Below are 24,466 nucleotides of genomic sequence, written 5' to 3' on the forward strand. Positions count from 1 at the left end.
ATTGGTGGAGTAGACATGCACATTGACATCAACACATCATTAGTCAGTATAGATGTTCACATTCAATGATTTTCATATAATCAAAAGCAACAAAGTGCTATTTAGGTGAAAAACATAGTAATGTGAACATTCACATCAGATGTGAATATTCACATTACTGCTAGGGTACAAATAGTAGTGGTTACACCGAATGTTAATATTTATACATCCATATAATATTATGTATGTCTGTGTGTATAGAAGGAAATGTTAAAATTCACATCAACATTTGGTTACAACAATTCAAGGTAAGACAATGATTATATGTATACATTTATAAACAAATAGCACCAATGTGAATATTTTTGTGGTGAAGTGGTTTGGAAATACTCTAATATCCTGTAGGATGTCCCAGATCTTCTGATTGCCACCTGAAAAAGGGATTAACACTCTGATCAGGGGTACCGAAATTAGCACTCCGACGGACAAGTTAGTATATTCTCGTTTGCTTACGGCTTAAGTTTCTTTAATCTGTTTACACATACCTTTCTTTGGTTGATGCTCCTCTTATTTATACTCATCCATGATCTCGGGGGTCGGGCCCACTTTTAATCTAGCGCATAACTGCTCACTCAGCCATTCAGTCGTGTGCCCATTCTCACTCGACGTCTTGTACAGCTGATTTTATGGCCGATTTAATTATTCGGCTTCAGGATCTCCCAGGACAGGGCCGAATAGTATATATCTTGATTTTCTTCAAATTCATGTCTTTCCTACATGTAATATTATTCGGCTCCCACAATTGTTCTCCAAACATCCAACTAATGCTAGTTAGTCGGCATGTTTGGCCCTGAACTTGGAAAGTCAAAAATACAGCGGTTACCCTCATTCCAACACAAGTGTCAGAACATTTACGCTTTTTAGGAATCATTATAATTTTCTGCCCCTTCGTATGCTTCATTCATTTAAACCGTGTTGTCCATTCGAATGTACATTTTTTGAATACGCAAAGCTTCTTGGTTGCCTGTCAGCATACCTCTTTCATTCCACGACCTCTGCAACTTCTTCACGTTCTTCATTGTCTTCTCTACTTCTTCTCCATTTCGACTCCCATTCCCTTGTTTGTTTTTAGTTTAGCGTACTTCCTATCATTACAACAAAAATAGTCTTTAGAGACGAAAACTAATGACGAAAATAAATTTTGTCACGAAATACGTATCTTTTAATGACGAAAATAATATTTCATCTCCAAATGTACCATTTTTAGAGACAAAAATAAAATTTTGTCACCAATCTAAATCATAAAAAAAAAAATTAGATGACGAAATTATTTTTCGTCATTATTTATATTTTTTTTGTCATCGAAGATTTTCTCGCTAATTTTTCCGGAGGGTACCAAAATTTTGAGACTTTTGGTGACGAAAAAATTGGTCATCAATTATAAAACAACAATGATTCATCCCACTAAAAACATCACCACTAATAGCACTAATGCATTAAAAAAGTAAAAAAAAAAAAAAAACACAACTCCAAGACCAAAACATCACATCATTAATAGCGGGACCCACTACCACCTAATTAGTGGGAGCACTAATTAGTGGGAGCAAGCATTTTTCATTATAAAATTATTAATGACGAATATATTTTTGTCACCAATAATTTTTAATATTTTAATATCATTTAGTGACAAAACTATTTTTGTGACCAATAGTTTTATCTTTGGTGAAGAAATAATTTTGTCACCAATAAATAATTTAGTTGCTAAATATTTTAGGGGGAAATAAAAATGTATTAGAGCCTATAGGAGCAGATAGATAGCAATCGCTTCTTCTTCTTCTTCTCAAACACACAATAATTTCTCCATCAAACTTGATTTCACACACACACACACACACACACACACACACACCTTATACTCATTCACACACAGTTCCCTCACCGCCGCTGCTACCATTTCATCGATTCACACACATTGTCATTGTGCCGATCGGCTCACCGCCGACAGCTTTTCCTCACCGCCGCCGTTGGTTTCTCCTTCTCTTGTTGCCGATCGTTAGCCCCTCTTTTCCTCACCGCCACTGTTGTGCCGATTGGCTCACCACCACCGCTGTTAGTCTCTCTCTCTCTCTCTCTCTCTCTCTCTCTCTCTCGATGCTCTTTCTCTGATGAATACAAAACAAAAGAATTGGGTGTGGAAAACATGAAATCACGTGGAAATTTCAATAAACATTCTAAAGATTAGTAAGTGATTCTACATAAAAAAAAGTTGAGACCCAAGTCAATCATGAAATACAACCTGGTTTGCAGAGTAAGGCAAAATTAATTGGTATGTTATCTCTCTTTAGAGTGGCTCCTTATGCTATGCCTTTCTGATTATATCATTTTTCAAGGGCTTGAAGTATAATACTAAATTTATCAACGGTGTGATTGTGTTAGTATGCCAGAAAATGCTTTGCATTAACTCTTTTTATTTATCTATTTATTATGTTGTAATTATATCTTTGAAGCAACATTCCTGGTTCATCTAGCAACTGATAAATTGACAAGTATGTGCCCGACACATTAACTTTCCCCCACTCCACTGCTTCATAGTATCTTGGTCATCACACATGAACCAATATGAAGTTCAGAGTGAAAGATGATCTATTGGCTACAGATGCTGATGCATAACTTGTAGTGTTTTTATCTTTATTGTCCTCATATGTTGACCATGTTTATTAATGCATTAATTCTAACTTTTACTCTCATATATTAATTGTGTCTCTTTTTTCCTCATATATTAATTATTCCTATCATCCCAATGTCTCTGTTAGAAAGCCAACCGTAGTTATCAGAAGGATATATCAGCTTTCTGAGAGGCCAGAGATTCCAATGCCAATGCATTAGTTGCTCAAGAGGATGGTCAGGGGAGTGTGATTTCTGGAGAAGGTAAAAAGTTCACAGTTTTAGTCTTAATTCATGTTTTGGCAACTTAGACACCACATAACCACACTTCATGCCAAAGTATTGAGTATTGTTATAGGTACTTATCTTTGAAATTTTCCTTTTTAAAGATGCCTTTTACCAAACGAGGTCCAGCTTGGAATCTGGATGTTGGAGTTATCTTGTGGCAGCTTGTATGATTATGAATCTCTTTTAGGTAGGCATAGTGCTTTTCTTGTTAAACTAATTGAGCTGCACTTTGAGAAACTCAAGATCAGCTATCTAAAAAGCTTGTTACAGCTTCTTCTCCAGCAAATGACCTTGTGAGCTCAACAAATTTTCTGAGTTAGATTATCACTCATCCAGGCTTGACCAATACTAGGATTAACATGACTAGGCTCATGGACGGTTGAGGTAGGCATCATGTAGTTGTAATGGCTCAATCCGTAAGAAATTACCTTTCAAAGAATTCTTTGGAGAGGTAACATTAAGGAACAAAGTTGAATAGAGTTGGATTTTGGAATATGTTATAATCATTAACTTGCATTATCAAGCCTAGGATTGTACAGTTCTTAGGCAGAGATGGATTTCAGATGAAGCTACTAATTAACAGGCTCAATTGTGGCTAAATTTCTTAAAAAACAAAGCTGGTGGCGCTGGTTGAGTGGGAGTGTTCTTGAGCTCTAAGCAAATGCAGTCAACTTGTGCTTGATTCTTACAACTCTGATCTTGCATCTATTATTTAAAGCCATATAAGGCACTTTAAAATGGTTTTTCATTCCTTGGGTAGGTGGCCCTTCTAGAATTTGGATTTAATGAATTGTGATTTTAAATAGAGAGTTTTGCAAGTACTGTCTTGATATGGTTGGATTATAGATGTGCTTGTTTGGTAAAATCTTATTCATGATTGTAATTTAATGTTTTTCTTTCCCATTCAAATATTGGTATAAATTTGTTTGACTTTGATTTTGCACTTGATCAGGTTTATTGAGTGGGCTAAATGAAAGTCCTTAACCAGAATCCTAACAAAGAAAGTATTGAATGTTTAACAAGCAAATTGTGAATTTTATTGGTTTTAGTATAGTATTGTTTAACACTAAATGATGTTGCTTTGCATGATGGCAGAGTGGGTGTATGACAGCTCTTCAGGCTATTATTGTAATCAAAATAATGGTTGTTTCTATGATCCAACTCTCTCTTCTACTACACTGATGCTTTAGGTATTGAGTGTACAAATAGATTTACTTGAGTCATTTTTATGTTGCTTCTCCCAAAATATACTTCTTGGTTATGTGTTCTTATAATAGTATTTAAACAGGTAGGTGGGTGACACGAGAAAACGCTTTTGCTGCATCTCGAGCTTCTTCAAATTCAGCTTCAAAAAAGCCCATTTTGAAAAAGCCATTGTCAGCTTTAGAGGGTAGATCAGCTTTGGAAAACAAAGGCGCTACAAAATCTCCGAATGGAGCGCTACATGGGCCAGTTGTTTCTGCACCTCTGAATCCCAAGAGATCCGTTAAAGGTGCTCCTTCATCTCTCACTGTTAACAAGAGAAAAAGGCAAGATGAAAAGCCCAAGGTTTTATCTGAAGAGGAAGCAGCTGCACTTAAAAAAAAGGAGGCTGCAAGGAAGAGAGTTGAGGAGAGAGGGAAGCCGTTGCTTGGCCTTTATAGACAATGATTGAATCACTACTGCAAATACTTGTATTATTGTAAGAGGTATGTTTTAACCTGTTTGTTCTTAATTTAAATTGCAATACATTAATTGGTGCACTACCCTGTCAGACAGCTAAAATGTTGGCTATGTGAGAATTGCTGGAATGTTATTTTCTTTCTGACCCTTGTAAGTTGTAACCATTTTCAAGTTCATGGTTTTGGTATCATGGTCCAACTTGTTAGAATGTACCCTAGAAAATATAAAATGGTCTTGGTGTCTTGCGAATGCGTGGTTGTACTTTTACTGAAATATGGATTACTCATATACTATCATATACAAAAAGTATTGCGGTTTGAAGTATTGAGTTCATATACAAGTTACACAATACGATCCTTATAGTATTGAGTTCTCTTCTTATGCCTTAAATGATAACAATAACATAGATAAAGCAAGAAATGTTTGAATTTGAATTCATTGGGTTTGTAAAAAATGGAGTTTATAATGTGTAGTTTCATCTTTATGTGAATTTTATGTTCTAAAATTATTAGTGTAGTTAAGGTGTTCTCTTCAACATTCAAACGTGTTTCCGTTTTTAGATTCTTTTAAGTTCCCTTGGATTAAGGATTTTGTTGAAAACATGAGATCACTAAACTTCTGAATGTGATGTTTATACATGAATTTAAGGTGTATAAAAAGTATTACAGTTTGAAAATCAAGTAGAAAAATACACTTTTCCAACACTTAGGCTTGAAAATAGGCCATCAGGGAGTCCAAATCGTAAAACAGCCACAAGAAGGCCTAGGGAACACCTCAAATACTTCGGGAGGGACCAATATAAGTTGTAAAAACATACAGAACTAGCATTGGACTTCCGGTTTGCAAACTAAGTAGAAAAATGCACTTTTCCAACACTTAGGCTTGAAAATATGCAATCAGGCTCCAAAATCGTGAAACAGCCACGAGAAGGCTCGGGGAACACCTCCGTAGGGACCGATGTAAGTAGTGAAAATTTATGGAACTAGCACGAGACTCCTTGTTTGAAAATTAAGTGACAAATACACTTTTCCAACACTTAAGCTTGAAAATAGGCAATTGGGGGCCAAAATCATGTAACAGCCACGAGAAGGCCCGGTGAACACCCTAAACACCTTGAGAGGGACCAATATGAGTTGTGAATGCTTACAGAACTAGAACGTGACTCCCGGTTTGAAAACTAAGTCGAAAAATGTATTTTTTCAACACTTAAACTTTAAAATAGGCCATCGGGGTGTCAAAATCGTGTAACAGGCACGAGATGGCCTGGGTAAAACCACAAACACCTCGGGAGGGACCAATATGAGTTGTGAAAACTTACGGAACTAGCACGGAACTCCCGGTTTGAAAACTAAGTCCAAAAATATACTTTTTCACACTTACGCTTGAAAATAGGCCATCGGAGGCCAAAATCGCACAACAGTTATGAGACGGCCCGGGTAACATATCAAAAACGTCGGGAGGGACCAATGTGAGTTGTGGAAACTTACGGAACTAGGACGGGACTCCCAGTTTGAAAACTAAGTCGAAAAATGCACTTTTTCACACTTAAGCTTGAAAAGTAGGCCATCGGAGGCCAAAATCGTGCAACAGCCACGAGACAGCCTGGGGAACACCTCAAACACATCGGGAGGGATCAATGTGAGTTGTGGAAACTTACGGAACTGGCACGGGACTCTCGGTTTGAAAGCTAAGTCCAAAATTGTACTTTTTCACACTTAAGCTTCAAAATAGGCTACCGGAGACCAAAATCATGCAACAGCCACGAGACGGCCCGGGGAACACATCAAACATGTCAGGAGGGACCAATATGAGTTGTGAAACCTTACGGAACTAGCACGGAACTTTCGATTTGAAAACTAAGTCCAAAAATGCACTTTTTCACACTTCAACTTGAAAAATAGGCCATCGGAGGCCAAAATCGTGCAACAACCATGAGACGGCCCGGGGAACACGTCAAACACCTCGGGAGGGACCAATGTGAGTTGTGGAAACTTACAGAACTAGCACAGGACTCCCGGTTTAAAAACTAAGTCGAAAAATGCACTTTTCACACTTAAGCTTGAAAATAGGCCATCAGAGGCCAAAATCGAGCAACAGCCACGAGACGGCCCGGGGAACACGTCAAACACCTCGGGAGGGACCAGTGTGAGTTATGGAAACTTATGGAACTAGTATGGTCCACCCGGTTTGAAAATTAAGTCTAAAATTGCACTTTTTCACACTTAAGCTTCAAAATAGGCCACCTAAGGCCAAAATCGTGCAACAGCCACGAGACGGCCCAGGGAACACATCAAACACGTCGGGAGGGACTAATGTGAGTTGTGGAAACTTACGGAACTAACACGGGACTCCCGGTTTGATAACTAAGTCCAAAAATGCACTTTTTCACACTTAAGCTTGAAAAGTAGGCCATCGGAGGCCAAAATCGTGCAACAGCCACGAGACGGCCCGGGGAACACATCAAGTACCTCAGGAGGGACCAATGTGAGTTGTAAAAACTTACGAAACTAGCACGAGACTCCCGGTTTGAAAACTAAGTTCAAAATTGCACTTTTTCACACTTAAGCTTCAAAATAGGCCACTGGAGGCCAAAATCGTGCTACAGCCATGAGACTGCCTGGGGAACACCTCAAACACGTTAGGAGGGACCAATGTGAGTTGTGGAAACTTACGGAACTAGCACGGGACTTCTGATTTGAAAACTAAGTCCAAAATTGTACTTTTTCACACTTAAGCTTCAAAATAGGCCATCGGAGGCCAAAATCGTGCAACAGCCATGAGACGGCCCGAGGAACACGTCAAACACATCGGGAGGGACCAATGTGAGTTGTGAAAAGTTACGGAACTAACACGGGACTCCCGGTTTTAAAACTAAGTTCAAAAATGCACTTTTTCACACTTAAGCTTGAAAAGTAAGCCATCGGAGGCCAAAATTGTGCAACAGCCACGAGACGGCCCGGGGAACACGTCAAACACCTCGGGAGGGACCAATGTGAGTTGTGGAAACTTACAGAACTAGCACGGGACTCTCGGTTTGAAAACTAAGTCGAAAATTACACTTTTTCTTCAAAATAGGCCACCGGAGGCCAAAATCGTGCAACAGCCACAAGACGGCCTAGGGAACACGTCAAACACGTCGGGAGGGACCAATGTGAATTGTGAAAACTTACGGAACTAGCATGAGACTCCCGGTTTGAAAACTAAGTCAAAAAATACACTTTTTCACACTTCAACTTGAAAAGTAGGCCATCACAGGCCAAAATCATGCAACAGCCACGAGACGGCCCGGGAAACACGTCAAACACCTCGGGAGGGACCAATGCGAGTTGTGGAAACTTACGGAAGTGGAAACTTACAGAACTACGCCATCGGAGGCCAAAATCGTGCAACAACCATGAGACGGCCCAGGGAACACGTCATATACCTCGGGAGGGACCAATGTGAGTTGTACAAACTTACGGAACTAGCACGGGACTCCCGGTTTGAAAACTAAGTCGAAAAATGCACTTTTTCACACTTAAGCTTGAAAATAGGCCATCGGAGGCCAAAATCGTGCAACAGCCATGAGACGGCCTGGGGAATACCTCAAACACCTCAAGAGGGACCAATGTGAGTTGTGGAAACTTACGGAACTAACACGGGACTCCCGGTTTGAAAACTAAGTCCAAAATTATACTTTTTCACACTTAAGCTTTGAAATAGGCCACCGGAGGCCAAAATCGTGCGACAGCCATGAGACGGCCCGGGAACACATCAAGCACGTCGGGAAGGACCAACGTGAGTTGTGAAAACTTACGGAACTAACACAGGACTCCCGGTTTGAAAACTAAGTCCAAAAATACACTTTTTCATATTTCAGCTTGAAAAGTAGGCCATTGGAGGCCAAAATCGTGCAACAACCGCGAAATGGCCCGGGGAACACGTCAAACACCTTAGGAGGGACCAATGTGAGTTATGGAAACTTACGGAACTAGCACCGGACTCCCGATTTGAAAACTAAGTCAAAAAATACACTTTTTCACACTTAAGCTTGAAATAAGCCATCGGAGGCCAAAATCGTGCAACAGCCACGAGACGGCCCAGGGAACACCTCAAACACCTCGGGAATGACCAATGTGAGTTGTGAAAACTTACGGAGCTAGTACGGGACTCCCGGTTTGAAAACTAATTCGAAAAATACATGTTAAATTGTATATTTTATGGATAAAATAATAATTGTCTAACTTTCATTTTTTTTTTTGTTGTGTTTTTTTTTTTTTTTTAGATTCGAGATTTGATATGGACATGTTTGATAATTTGGAGGGCAGATGGTAGCTCATTTTGTGTTTTTTTTTTCATATTACCTTACATGTATTTTGGTTGCGTTGTAAATTTTATATTTTTGTTGGTATTACAGGGCATGTTTGGTAATCCGCCCATGATATTTTATTTTTGTTGATATTAGTAGACATGTTTTTTGTTGGATATTAGGAGATGTGTTTGGTAATCCGCATGCGGTTGATATTATATTTTTGTGGATATTAGTAGACGTTTTTTGTGGATGTTAGGAGACATGTTTATAATCTGCATGCAGTTCATATTGTATTTTTCTGGATAGTGCTGAAATTCGATTGTGATGTTTATGAAAATGAATAGATTTTTGTATTGATTTGTAATAGATATTTTATTGAACAGGTTATTGAAATGCGTAGAGAATTGTTACTGAAAAGAAAAAAAATTCGGAAGAAAATAGTACCCCCATTTTCAATTTTTTTAATTTTTATTAGTGACGAAATAAAAAATGTCGCTATTAGTTTTCAAAAAACATGACGAATAATTTTGTCACTAATGATATAGTACAAAACAAATAATTTCGTCACATTTGCTGAATATTTCGTCTCAAAATTTAAATATTTGGTGGCAAAATGTTTTTTGTCATTGAATAATTTTCTTCTTTGTTCATTTTAGTGACAAATTTTTTTGTCACCTTAATCCATATCATTGGTGAGGAAAACTTTCATCACTAAAATATATTCGGTAATGAAATATTTCGTCGCCAAAAACAATTAAAATAAAATATTATTTAGCTTTGGTGACGAAATTGATGTTTTAAAGGACGAAAAATTCAACATTTGGAGACGAAACATTTTGTCGCCAAAAATGAAAAATAGGTGACGAAACTGTTTTTCGTCACCAGGTACTTTCAGCGATGACGTATAGGCCACGAACATGGTGACAATTTTTTTTCGTTGCAGATCACTTTAGTGACGAAAATTTGATGTTTGGAGACAAAATCAGTCTGTCAACAAAGGGCTTTTTTGTTGTAGTGTATACTGGCTAGGATGGTGAAACATTTGAAAGCCCTTCTTTCTGCGGATCGAGTTTTTGGTTTTCGATGCCATTTTTCGATTCTTGACGACATCCATCTGTCACTCGTAGCAAAGAGCCTAGTTGACATGGAGAGGACCGATGAGAGTACAATCATCTTTCCTCTCCCGTCAGTCGCTGAAGGCGGAGTCCGTTTCCCCCTTCACTCATTTTTGAGGGCCATCCTTCGCCACTGGGGTCTAATCCCTTCTCAGCCTAACGTAAATTTTTACCGAATCATAATGGGGATTGTAGAACTAAACCGACACCTTAAGCTCAATCTTGGAATCCCTACTATTCGGCATTGTTTTGCCTTGGCCAAATCCTCTAGCAGGCAGGGGTGCTATTTTCTCAGGGCTAAGGATACTGACCATCATTTGGTGACTATGCTTGCCAGTTTTGGCAAGCGTGTTGACGATGTTATGGTCGTTGTCCGAGGTAACTGGAAATTTGGCGAGAGCGAAGATCGCCTAGATCCTATGCCTAGACAAAAAGCTGAACCAAGTGGCCACATAACAACCTATGTATATTGGTCATATATTTACCCAACTTAGATTCTATGCACCTACCATTTTATTTACACAGGTAACGATTTGAAAAAAGTTCTTGTCTCAACCGACGACGTTGTACTTGCACAAATCAAAACCGCGCTCCAGTTCTTCGGCCGTCCAAACCTCCAAAAGCAAGAGAGGGCAGCCCACATACATCTGAGATACGAGCCAACTTACGCTTCCTTTTCAGCCGCAGACAACATTTCGATTCCAAGGGGTGAACAACAGCTTACGGTGCTCATTTTCTTGAACTTCAAAAATCTTAGGGAGATTGGTCTTGAAGCTGCAGATTCAGAGCCGGCGGACGAACAAATAGCCGAAGAAGTCGCTGAGCAGCCGAATCAGTCCACCTTGGACAGATCCGATAGTCTCGAGGAGGAGGTAGACACGGTTCTAAATTTGGTTTTCGAGGAAGCCGGCTTCAACCTCCATCCACTTCAAACCGAGCAGACATCGTGTTTGAAGATATTTTCACCGACTTAGGGGACCTTCCTGGCACATATCCAGAGAACATGGCTGGGGAGTCGCTTACGCAAATGGCCAGGAGAAAAAATGCCAAGAGAATGGTTGCCTGGAGGAGGACCGAAGTCGACAGATCTGAACCTCTCATTGCTGGCATTAAGCCTTCTTCGATTGATACGGCCGAAATGGAGTACATTGTCGATCAACAGGACAATCAGGAGGCCGAGCACGGGAGGGAAAACGTTCTGCCGAGCACGAGGCCGACTCTTCAGAAAACCTAACTGATAAACAGCCGCGCATAGAGGAATCGGACTTGGTCGCGCTGTTTATCATACAACCAAAGATAAAGAACGTGCCGGTTGTTTTTGATGCGTCGGTTGTGAAAGACGCTGCTGTGGCCTTAAGCATGGCCTTCTGTATTTCTCTGCCGGTTGACAGAGCAACTTTTCACTCAGAGCCAGACTTGTTGTCCATAGCATTAGCTACTCAATCGACGATATTGGTATATGACCTGAGCCTTGTTTGCAATCTTGCGTCCGTATTTTTTTTTATTTTATTTTATTGTTCTATTTTTTATGCCTTCTATCTTACTAATCTCTTGCTTTGCAGGCGGCGGGCAGGATCGCTGAGATTGGCTGCCGTCAGCATGACGCTATCGAACAAATCGAATTTCTCACAACCGAAGTTGAAAATAAAAAAAACAAGGCTACGGAGGCCTTTCTCAGAGCCGAATTCGAGGCTATGAAAGTGGCGAAAGAAAGAACTCAGGCAATGCCCAGGCAGAAAAAGCCAAGAGTTCCGACCAACTCAGGTTGACCGCCGAAGAGAGGGCAAACGCGAGCAATAACGCGCTCCAGTTAGCCAATGAGGTGATTGCCAAACTAGAGGCCGATTTAGAAGAATCGAAGAAGGCAAAGGAAATCGCCGACTCCAAGATTTCCAAGGCATTCCAAGCCGGGAAGGACGCCGCCTTAGAAAATTACATGGAGGAAGTACCTAAGTTCGAGAATCGGGGCTTCAAACACAGCTGGCTCAAAGCATTCACTGCTGCTAATGTGACATTGGAACAGCCGATTCCATACGAGCAGGTAGATGTTGAGTCGTTGGAGTCTGACCCCAAAGATTGACTAGGGTTAAAGTAACTTTGATTTTTTTTTTTTGTTTGATATCATGTGTGCGTAGTTTTTATAGATTTTTGTTTATTTATTTGGGTTAGAAGTTAAATGTAAGGTAATTTTCAAGTGTAAAATGACTACTGTTTGTACTCAATTTATTAATGAAAATTACCTTTGCATTTCTGTCTGCTTCATGTGTTTATTAACAGCTAAATATGATGATATAAAATCATGTAATGAGTAAATTAGTTCGGCGATAAAATAACTGCGTAGCTTTGCGCTTTAGCCGAATAGATTAATGAATATGCCCTTGCCTCAGCTGATTAATGAACGGAACCACCGAACGTCGGTAGACCATAGATTAGCTGGGCCACATCCATTTAGCGGCATAAAGCTTTGAAGTTTAGCCGAATAGATTAATGAATCTGCCCTTGCCTCAGCTGATTAATGAATGGAACTGCCGAACAACGGTAGTTCATAGATCGGTTGGGGCACATCCATTTAGCAACACAAGGCTTTGACGAATAGATTAATGAATCTGCCCTTGCTCTAGTTGATTAATAAATGGAACTACCGAACATCGGTGGTTCATGGATCAGCTGGGGCACATCTATTTAGCGGCACAAGTTTTTGTCGAGCTGAATAGATTAATGAATCTGCCCTTACCTCAGTTGGTTAACGAAAGGAACTGCCGAACAGCGGTAGTTCATGGATCGGCTGGGGCACGTCCATTTAGCGGCACAAGGCTTTGTCGAATAGATTGATGAATCTGCCCTTGCCCCAGTTAATTAATGAATGGAACTGCCGAACATCGGTAGCTCATGGATCGGCTGGGACACATCCATTTAGTGGCACAAGTCTTTGCTGAATAGATTAATGAATCTGCCCTTGCCCCAGTTGATTAATGAACGGAACCGTCGAACATCGGTGGTTCATGGATCTGCTGGGGCACGTCCATTCAGCAGCACAAGGCTTTGCCAAATACATTAAGGAATCTGCCCTAGCCCTAGTTGATTAATGAATGGAACTGCCGAACATCGGTGGTTCATGGATCGACTAGGGCACGTCCATTTAATAGCATAAGTCTTTGCCGAGCCAAATAGATTAATGAATCTGCCTTTGCCTCAGTTGATTAATGAACGGAACTGCTGAACAGTAGTAATTAATGGATTGGCGCAAAGGATTGAAGAGATCACTTCGGGAATGCTGCACCCATAATTAATAAGTGGGGTGAGGGCTGCGTGCGCGTAGGTGCCATTGTTGTTTTCAAATTCAACAAATTGCGAAAGGGAAAAAAGCATTTTGTCAAACCAAGCTGGACGACCGTAGATGGCAAGAAGCCTATTCTTCAACAGCAGAGGGGAGGGTAGGACACTGGCGGAGCTGGACTCAGAGATGAATCGAGGTGGCGAGCCTACATGTATAGAGAGTAGGACGTTGGGGGAATGTGAGAGGCGTCACTCCCCACGTCATCGAAGTAGGTCACCCTGGAAAGAGAAGCAGCCACAAGGTAACTCCCCCTACTTGAAATGAGAAACTAGTGGGCCACCGCGCCCGTTGAGTTTTTCGGTCTTCGTTGGGAACAAACCGATGACGGAAGCGGATTCAATTATCTGCGATCCAAACGTGGTAGTCGAGTTCGCTCGACAGATTTTTCCGCTAGAAGTCCAGCAATCGATGGTCGGCCGGCCTGATTACGAAGTTTTTTGGAAGGGCGTCCATAGAGCAGTAAAGGAGTTATATTCCTTCTATGAAATCGGCATGCGTTTGCGTGCCGTGCGAAGAGAGATAGAGCAGAAAGAGAATAACATTTGGAGCTTGGAAGCTTGCACAAATAAAGCCGAGAATGAGTTGAAAGCTAAAACCTATAAAACACAGTCGGCGTGTTAAGTGAACCTGATTGTCGTGGAACGAGTAAACCGGCAAATTTTGGATCACGCGATTGCTGACCAAGAAACGGCGAGCATGTTCGCAATAGAAGCTGCGAAGACCAAGTCCTATGAACAAGGCTTCCATGACGGCAAGAAAATTGAAATATAGAAGAGGAAGGAAAAACTAGCCGAGGAGGTCTGTCGATGCGAAAATCGTGGATTTAAGCATGGGTGGATCAAGGCTCTCCAAGCCGCGGGCATTGATTCAGCATTGCCTTTATATCAGAGTTACAATTTTCCCTTTGAGGCTTTTGATGTCGAGAAGACTGACGACAAAGATGGAGCCGAATAATAATCCTTTTTTTTTTTTTTAACATTGTTCCGTTTTTATGTAAATCATGTATTCACGATCTATTTAATGAAACATTTTATTTGGAATGTCTATATATTGTTTCAATCAATGTTTGTAAATTAAGTCAAGATCTTCATCTATTATTTTATGTCAATCGCGCTTGCGCTCGCCAATCGTGATATCTACGAAGGGTGCTCCGAATTCAGAGGCTTTTGTCTTGGCCAATCGTGATATCCACGAAGGGTGCTCCGAATTCGGAGGCTTATTCGGCCCAAACGTGTCATTCACAGATGGGGCTCCGAATTCGAAGACTTTTGTCTTGGCCAATCGTGATATCCACGAAGGGCGCTCCGAATTCAGAGGCTTATTCGGCCCAAACGTGTCATTCACGGATGGGGCTTCAAATTCGGAGGCTTTTTCAGCCCAAACGTGTCATTCATGGATGGGGCTCTGAATTCGGAGGCTTTTGTCTTGGCCAATCATGATATCCACGAAGAGCAGTCCGAATTTGGAGGCTTATTCGGCCCAAACGTGTCATTCACAGACGGGGCTCCGAATTCGGAGGTTGTTGTTACTGAACCAAAATTCACAAAGCAAAGAGAAAAAAGGCATTGCATTGGAAAGTGAAAGTTGTACATAGCGAAAATTCAAAACAAGCTACCATGCCATACAAGTTGGGTTAATGATAAAATTTACGTAAATGTGTAGAATTCTGGGGACATGGCAGACTTCTTCCAGACATGTCTTTGAGCCAATATGCCCCTGTGCTGGCAATTGATTCAACCTAATAAGGGCCGTCCCAATTGGGGCCTAACTTTCAGTCAACAGGATTCTTAATAACGGGAAACACTTTTTTGAGGACCAATTCTCCAAGTGTATAACGACGCAGCTGTATGCATTGATTATATGATTTAGTGAGCTGTTGTTGATACCGCGCCATAAAAGCAAGGGCACGGTCTCGACGTGTAATAACCCCAACCCGTAATTAGCTACTAATCCGTATTTAAGGATGTTAATGAGAGGATTAAAATAAATTATGTGTTCATTCTGTAGTTTGCATGATTTTGGCTTTCTATCTGTTACTTGTAGAAATATCTGTTTGAAATTCCACATTAATATGTAAATTGAAAGCCTTATCGACATCCGAAATCGAAATTGACTACACCGATGTGTTATTTGGAATTTTTAGAACACTATGGCAAATTTTATTAAAAAATGATTCAGAACGATTCGTTAAGTTGCGTTTGGCTAGCTTAATAATCCAATTAATGCATTTTTGACATCATAGCTTTATTTATGAGCCTTAAGCTCATTTTGAGCTCATTTCTTCATCCCCCTTAGTGCAAAATCTGAGAATACATTCTAGAGTGAGAGTGAGACTCCATCTTAGAGAGAGAGAGAGAGAGTGTGGATTCAAGAAAGAAGTGAAGAATTTTGCTAGAATAGCTCAAGTTTGGCAAGGATCTTGTGTAATTGAGGGCTTTTGGTGAGCATCTAACCCATAATTCATGAAGAAGTTGTGTTATAAAGATGCATTCATGGAGTTGTTAGGATCATTTGCATGTAATTTACATATGGTTGTGAAGAGGATGGAGGATTTGACTATACTTCCACTTGCATGTGTATATATATGTAAAAGTTGTCATTTAAGTTTATTTTGGGCATCTAAGCTATATTAGTAAGTTATTTGGTATTTGCATGTTAGAATTGCCATGTTAATCACTTAAGTTCATGTTTTGCAAGAGAATTTCTTACATACATGGAGCTTATGAGCTCAATTTGCTAGTTTCTTGAGTTTTGAAGAAAAGAGTTTGAAAGATTTTACATGCATGCTTTGTTTCTTAAATTTCAAGATGAAATGTGAGTTTTTGGCAAAACCTTGGGCCATGATTTTATGAAATGATCCTAAATTCTTCATGTTTTACAAGTTTACTATGTTATCTCAAGTTTTGGGGCCCAAGAGATGTGTTTTGGAAGGTTGAATTCGAGTTTTGAGTTTGGTGATCAAATATGGAAATTTCAGAAATTGCATCCACGCTCGAGCGTGGGAGTTTACGCTCGAGTGACCACTCTGAGTGCGTGCACTCCGCTCGAGCAACCAAAAGTCCGCTCGAGCGTGAATTGCAAGCTCCCAAAAGTTTCATGTCGTTTACAGATTATTCGAGCGAAGGAATGTGCGCTCGAGCGACCATTCACATTTTGCATGTTCGCTCAAGCGTGGAAGTTGTAGCTCGAGCGTAGATTGAGACCAACCAGTACTTTTTCCTAAGTTTGCAGATCGCTCGAGCGAAGGAAGTCTCGCTCGAGCGACCCCTCTCATTTTGCATGTCCGCTCGAGCGAGAAAGTCTACGCTCGAGCGGGGACCTTATTTTCAAAAAATTTGCCTAAGTGTTCCAACTCATGTTTTGGCATCTTCGTTGCATCTTAGGCATTCCTAAGACCTAATTAAGCTTTGATAATGAGGTTATGGATTAGAAACACACTAAGTGAAGAATGTACTAAGTTCCGAGACTGCAAGTGTGTGTGTGTTTTAGGCAATGTGATAAGAAAGAATAAGAACCAATATAATGAAAGCTAAGCCTTAATGGCCACTTGAATGTGTAATGATAAGACAAGCTTGTGTTATGTATTTTGTAATTGTAGGTCAAGACTCGAGGATCGATTGACCGCTTACTGGAACCACTGTGAGTAACGTTGTCGTAAAGATACGTTTATTTGAAATTATGTTCCAAATGAAATGTGATCAGTTATGATTTCTGAAATGATATCTATTTTCGTGAACGAATAGTCCACGTTTGAAATCTATTATGGCATCTATAGATAGTCCCAAGTCATGGGAGACGCCATGAAAATGTGAGTCCATGACATACAAGTAATTACGAGATCTCGTTAGCCACTTCATTTGTGGTGATATGTGTTTAATCGGTATCCGGAACCGGTTACTCTAGTCGGAAGACGTTCTGTAATGTGTTCTATGGGATGTACCATTATTATGTTCTGATATGAGAATGATTATGCTATGATATGTTTTCTGCTTATGATATGTTCGGATTTCGTTCACTACCCTCTTTACCTTAATGTTATTCACCGGGCTTTAGCTTACTATTTGTATATATATATGTACAGGTGAACATTCTGGAGTTCAAGTCTGGAGACTTTTTGTCTGGATCTGTGTTCTGTTGTCAGCCAGCCATTGTGCCTCACGTGGAGGTTCCCGAAGTGTCCTGTGTTCAAGTTCTGTTGGTTCTGTGTATATATATGACTTGATGTAATTCTGTTGGTTGTACTTCAAATACTTTAATGTGTGTGGGTATAATGTATGATTGACTTTTGACTATGTATATAAAGTTTTAAATATTCTGTTTCATATAAGTCAGCACAGCTCATTGGACAACTATATTTATGTATTTGCTTCCGCTAGCCCTCTTAATTTTGTTAATCTGTTCAGAGGCCTTCGGTAATCCAAGGATTACTGGTCGGTTACGATGCTAAACCTACAGGGGCGGGTTTGGGTCGTGACACGGCGTTCCTCAATCAGAGTCAAGTCCAACGCCAACATCATGTCATTACGGGCCAAGTCAAAAACCTATGTTTTTAAAGTGGATAGGCCGATCTCCAGGGAGATGATTGCTTGGGTTCCAAAGCATAGAGCGAACGGCGGTTCCCCAGTGGATCGCCTTGGAGTAGTGCGATGAACCGACAACACACTGGGCAACTCTTCGACCCATCAACCTTTGGCTTTCTCCAACCTTTTTCTTGGTGTCGTCCAGGATGACTTTGTTGAAAGCCTCCGCTTGACCATTGCTTTGTGGATAAGCCAGCGAGGAAACGTAGGGCCGAATACCGTGCGTATTGCATAATTCTCAGTAGACACCACAATCAAACTGGGTGCCGTTATTTGAAACAAGTGCTCTTGGTATGCCGAATTGCGTTATGGTGTTTTTCCATATGAAACGCTTAACGTCAGTATCTCGAATGTGTGTCAGTGCCTCCGCTTCGACCCATTTTGTAAAGTAATCTGTCGTGACAATCAAGAATCGCTTGTTCCCTAGGGCCCGTGGCAATGGTTTGACGATATCAAGCCTCCATTGAACGAACGGCCAAGGACTAGTGATAGAGCTTAACTCCTCGGCAGGCAGATGAGTTAAAGGGGAAAACTTCTGGCATTGTTCGCATTTCTTGACATAACACTGGGCATCTGTTCTCATGGTCGGCCAATAATACCCCTGTGTTACGGCTCGATGGGCCAAAGAACGCCCGCCCGAATGGGCACCACAACTGCCTTCATGTATTTCACCCAAGAGTTCCTCGACTTTATCCTGGTGAACACATTCAAGGTACGGACCAGAGAGGGATTTTTTGTAGAGCTTTCCTTGTAGATCCAAGTAGTATCGCAGAGCTTTGTTTCGCAATTTGTGTGCTTCTTTCTTGTCCGTCGGGAGCTGCTCGGAGGACAGGAATGCGGTGATAGGGTCCATCCAACTTGGACCTGGTTCAATGATGTTGATTTGAACTGATTCAAAAGAGGCAATGCTCGGCTCATGGATGAATTCTACTTTAATTGTCCGCTTAATCTATGAGTTGATGGCAGAGGCCAGGCAAGCCAAGGCGTTCGCATGCGTGTTCTGGTCTCGGGTTATTTGATTCAATTCGTGATGATCGAATTTTGCGAGCAAAGAATTCACCGTTTCATGCGTGTTCTCCCTTCAACTGTTGATGACTAGTTTTGAATCACAAAAAACAAACAGACGCCGCGCACTAAGCTGAAGTGCTTTTCGTAGGCTGGTTAACAGTGCTTCATACTCGGCCTTGTTATTTGATGCATCGAAGCCCAATTTGACAGCCTGCTCGATTATTGCCCCTTTGGGGGTCATGATTACTACGCCTGCCCTACTGCCTCGTTGGTTGGATGACCCGTCACAATACATCTGCCAAATGTCTCCAACATATACTCTCCAGTCTGGCTTAGGTTGCACTTGTTCAAACTTAAAGTCAGCGAGGAATCCCGTGAATTCGGCTACAAAGTCGGCGAGCACTTACCCCTTGATGGAAGTTCTGGGCAAAAATTGGCTATCATACTGACCGAGTTCCAGAGCCCATTTCGAAACGCGCCTCGATGCTTCTGAGCTGCAGAGCGCTGAACGGAGGGGATAGTCCGTTAGTACCCCAATGGTATGCCCCTGAAAGTAATGCATCAGTTTCCTTGCAGCCATCACGAGAGCAAGGATGAGCTTTTCCAACGGAAGATAACATGTTTCAGCGTCAGCCATTGCTTTGCTCACATAATAAACTGGCCGTTGCTCCCCAAGTTCTTCTTTCAACAGTACGGCGCCAACCGCCCAGTTGGATATCGCCAGATACAAAATGAGTGGATCGTCTGCCGAAGATGTTGCCAAGAGTGGTACTGACTAGAGATAAGTCTTCAAGCCGTCCAAAGCGGCTAGGCACTCGGGGGTCCATTCAAAAGCCTTACCTTGCCGAAGTGTGTGAAAGAATTGTTGGCAGCGATCTGTGGAACGGCTAATGAACCTGTTGAGTGCGGTAGCCATTCCCATCAGCTTCTGAACCTCTTTAACCGACCGAGGAGAGCCAAGCTCTAGAATTGCTATGATTTGCTTCGGGTTAGCTTCGATTCCACGGTGGTTAACGATGTAGCCAAGGAATTTGCCAGATCCAATGCCGAATGCACATTTGGAGGCATTCAGTTTCATTTTGTACTTTCAAAGAATGTCGAATGTTTTTGCCAAATCGGCTAGATGAGTTCGCTTTTCCATGGACTTAACCACCATATCGTCGATGTATACTTCCATGGTATGACCGAGTTGTTCATTGAACATGGCAGTCACTAGTCTTTGGTAAGTTGCCCTCGCATTCTTCAGCCTGAAGGGCATGACATTGTAGCAATATGTTTCTCTTGGGGTGAGGAATGCCGTTTTTTCTTGGTCCTCTAGGTGCATGGCAATTTGATGATAGCCTCTGTAGGCGTCCAAAAAGCTCATGCGTTGATGATGGGCCGTTGAGTCAACAAGTTGGTTTATTCTGGGAAGGGGAAACAGTCCTTGTGACAATCTTTGTTCAAGTCCGTGAAATCCACACAAACACGCCAAGATCCATTCTTCTTTTTTACCACTACGGTATTGGACAGCCATGTAGGATAGGTTACTTCTCTGATTGCCCCGGCATCAAGTAATCGATCAACCTCTTCAACAACGGCCGAGGTATGCTCCACGGTAGACCGTCGACTTCTTTGGATGACTGGCCTGCATTTTGGATCGACGTTTAAGCGGTGTTGAGCCACAGATGGATCTACCCCTGGCATCTCGTACGGTGACCATGCAAACACGTCGAGGTTGCCGAGTAAGAAGGAGATGAGCTCTTTCCTGTCGGCCTCGTTCAAGGAGATGCCGATCATGAAGAACTTGTCAGGATTCCTATTGATTTTGACCCGATCCAGGGCTTCTGTTACCTTTTCACTAGGTATCTTCCTAATGTCTTCAAGGCTTTCCCGATCCGATACTTCAATCGAGTTCACTTCTAGCTCTTTCGGTCTTTTTGGGACCACCAGATAGCATGCCCATGCCGATTTCTGAGAACCTCGAATCTGTTCAATGCCATACTTAATTGGGAAGCGAAGTAACTGGTGGTAGGTGCTCGACACAGCTTGGATGGTATGCAACCAAGTTCTTCCCATGATGAGATTGTATGGCAAATGAAGTTTAACAACCAGGAATTCTACATCTACTGACTTGGTGCCCGCCCGAACTGGTAACGTGATTTTGCCCAAAAGATACTTCAGGTTAGCGTTAAAGCCAAATAATGGGTACTCAGCCGGCGATAGATCTGAGTCAGCGAAGTCGAGCTTAACAAATGTTTTGTAATACATTATTTCTGAAGTACTTCCTTGATCAATGAGAACACGTTCAATGGTGAATCTGTTCATACGCAGCTCGATTACGAGAGGATCAGTGTGGAGGAGAGTTACTCCAACCAAGTCAGTGTCATCAAAACTAATCCTCCCAGTTTCATTGGGCCATTTCGCTGGTGTGATCGGCCTAGATTGCACCTGAATCGTATGCACCTTGGATGATGTTGGCAAGCTGTATATCATATGAATTACACCAAATTGAGGCGAATCCGGCCGTAAGGCTACTGCGTTTGATGAACTATTTCTTTGGACGTGTTGCGCCAGTCGGCGGTCTTGCACTAGCTCCTCTAGGTGACCCTTCAGTGCATAACAACTGTCGGTGTCATGACCGTGGTCTTTATGATACTCACACCGTTTATCCCGTCTCCTTGTATCCGGAGGTCCCGTCATCTTGGGCGGCCACTTGAAGAACGGAAGGTGTTGGACTTTCGACAAAATCTTACTAATCAGCTCTGTTAACTCTGTGTACTTCTTGTCTGGGTGCCTTGTGCGCCTGTTATCCAATTGATATTACTCACTGGCCTGATGTGAACATTGATCATTTGATCAGCGCGAGTCACGGCTTTTGTCTCGTTTAGTCTGATTCTGCGGCTTGGGGCTTCTTGATGGCACGACGCTAATCGGCTAAATAATTCCCGGCGGAGCCGTCTCAACGGCTTTCTTCTCGGTTTTGACTCGTAAGGCATCGTCTTCCATTTTGCAATATTCTTTGACTTTTTTTATTAACGCCCAGACTGTTTTGGGGGGCCATCTGGTCAATAAACTGCAGAGGAGACTATCAGGATACAGTTCCATCTTAAAGGCAGTGATGGCCATAGAGTCATTGCAAGCATCATCTACCAAATTAAAGCATTCCCAATAGCGGGCCGAATATTCATGAAGGGTTTCTTCTGCTTTGATTTGTATGGCCCAAAAAGAATCGGCTTGCTTCGGCTGGATCTCATTAGTGATGAATCTTGCCTTGAATGACTTTTGGAGTTGGTGGAAGTTCTTAATCGATGCTGGCTCCAGTTTATAATACCAATTGACGACCAGTAGTCCCAAACTACTTGGAAATATCCGACACATGAGGGTTTCATCATCAACGTGAAGCGTCATTGCTTGCTTATAATGACGAATGTGATCAGTGGGGTCTGATTTTCTGTCGTAAAGGGTGAACGACGGCACTTTGAACTTTGGTAGCACAGCCCTTGCAATTCGTCGCACAAAAGGGTCGTGCTTATCTTCCTCATCCGAATCATCGTTTCTCCCTTATCTATGTCGTATGTACGGACTTCCTTCAGATGAGCTGGATACGTCAACTCGTCCTTTCTTTCTGAGTTCAGGGGATGGTGAGTCAGAATCACTGTCATTGTCGCATTTCCGAAGTCGACGTTGTTGACCATCATTCTTTCTCGAAGCTCGACCCTGGTCTTAGCGTGCGGCTTGTTGGGATTTCGCCAACTCCAAGGCCAAATCTTGGTGCAAGGGCTCGTTCTCAGCCAACATGTTCTCCAGCTGTTGTTCATTTTGCTTTGCTTGATCCATAATCGTCTGCATTGTCTCATGCACTGAAGTTGAAGGTGAGGTCTGAGCTACTGAATCGAAGTTCAAGGCCCATCGTACGGCGATATTCTCCGGTCCAAGCATGTTTCTTGGAGTGAGGTCGTCTCTTGGCGTAGTTTTGTCAGCGACTATCGAAGGATCTTCTGTTATACCCGTTATGGATGCGCCTGAATAGTCCCACAGATGGCACCAATTGTAGTAAAGTGGTTTGGAAATACTCTAAGATCATGTAAGACGTCCTAGATCCTCTGATTGCCACCTGAAAAGGGATTAACACTCCTGTCGGGGGTACCAGAATTAGCACTCCGACGGACAAGTTAGTATATTCTCGTTTGCTTGTGGCTTAAGTTTCTCTATTCTGTTTACACATACCTTTCTTTGGTTGATGCTCCTCTTATTTATACTCATCCATGATCTTGGGGTCGGGCCCACTTTTAATCCAACGCATAACTGCTCACTCAGCCATTCAGTTGTGTGCCCATTCTCACTCGGCCTCTTGTACGACTGATTTTATGGCCGATTTAATTATTCAGCTTCAGGATTCCCCAAGACGAAGCCAAATAGTATATATCCTAATTTTCTTCAAATTCATGTCTTTCCTACATGTAATATTATTCGGTCTTACAATAGTGGCTATAAACAACCAAACAACATGACAACATCACCCATTCATTAATCACAAACCACATATTTTCAGTGTACACAACTGTGATGTGAATATTAAGTGGACAAATATAAATAACATTAATGTTCACAATGTCAAGTTTCACATTAAAATTGAACTACAAGTAGAAGAAACATTGTTATTTGGAGATTTGCTTGACATAATGTTCACAATCATGTAACAAATTTATTCAAGACATGGTCCCCATGTGAATGTTGATATCATGCCAACAATAACAATAATATCCGAAACAACGACAATTTTCTATTTTCTAGGAAAATCAACAAATTTGAGAGTTTACATCATTTCAACAATACCGCCAACAATAAAAAGAGGAAAAATAACAGCAAAATCATGAACAATAAGGACAAAAAAAAAAACAATGGCAACATGTGAGAAAGTTTGCATTAGGACAAAAAAAAAATGTAATTTGATTACATAAAAAAGGAAAAAAAGGTGCTTACATTTGGTCCCCATGTCGAGTTGATACACTGATATATGTGAATGTTCACAGCGTTGTTTCTTCTTCTTTGGAGTATGGTTCCAGTAATCGACAATGCTTCGATAACGGTGGAACGATGGGAGAATAGAAAGACGCAAACGGTGGGTCGATTTCGCGATGGCAGCGGTGAATCGATGTGAACTTCCAATCGCTGGTGACGATGAGAGGATGGCAAGATGGTGGACGAAGCATAGTGTGTGTGTGTGTGTAAAGATCAGTGTGTGTAGATACAACCATGAACAACATTCAAGAACATGCGAATGTTAACCCAAATAGATCAAATACAGTTTTGAACATGGAATAATAAAAGTGATATATTTCCTCTAAACACAGTGGTGAATATTCACAAAGTGTATAATCAATTTACACATGTTATGAATGCTCACAACATAATTACATATAACAACAATATCTTACACAAGTAAGTTGGACTATGATTCTTTATTTTCATCAACCTCAAAATTGAAATACAGTTTCAAACATGGAATAACAAAAGTGATATATTTCCTCTAAACAAAGTGGTAAATGTTCACAAAGTA

The 24,466-nt window shown here is 41.3% G+C and overlaps 1 long non-coding RNA gene across 1 annotated transcript; it reads left to right on the forward strand.

Annotated features, from left to right (window-relative positions):
- Positions 1-1,752: 1,752 nt before the first annotated feature.
- LOC114279225 (uncharacterized) lies at positions 1,753-17,663 on the forward strand. Its single transcript, XR_014339071.1, has 5 exons — positions 1,753-2,088; positions 2,793-2,907; positions 4,027-4,121; positions 4,220-4,619; positions 17,418-17,663. It is a non-coding gene; the product is annotated as an uncharacterized LOC114279225 (long non-coding RNA).
- The last annotated feature ends 6,803 nt before the right edge of the window (positions 17,664-24,466 follow it).

Source organism: Camellia sinensis, chromosome 8 (assembly GCF_055761805.1).
Source record: "Camellia sinensis isolate YWXY chromosome 8, ASM5576180v1, whole genome shotgun sequence".
NCBI lineage: Eukaryota > Viridiplantae > Streptophyta > Magnoliopsida > Ericales > Theaceae > Camellia > Camellia sinensis.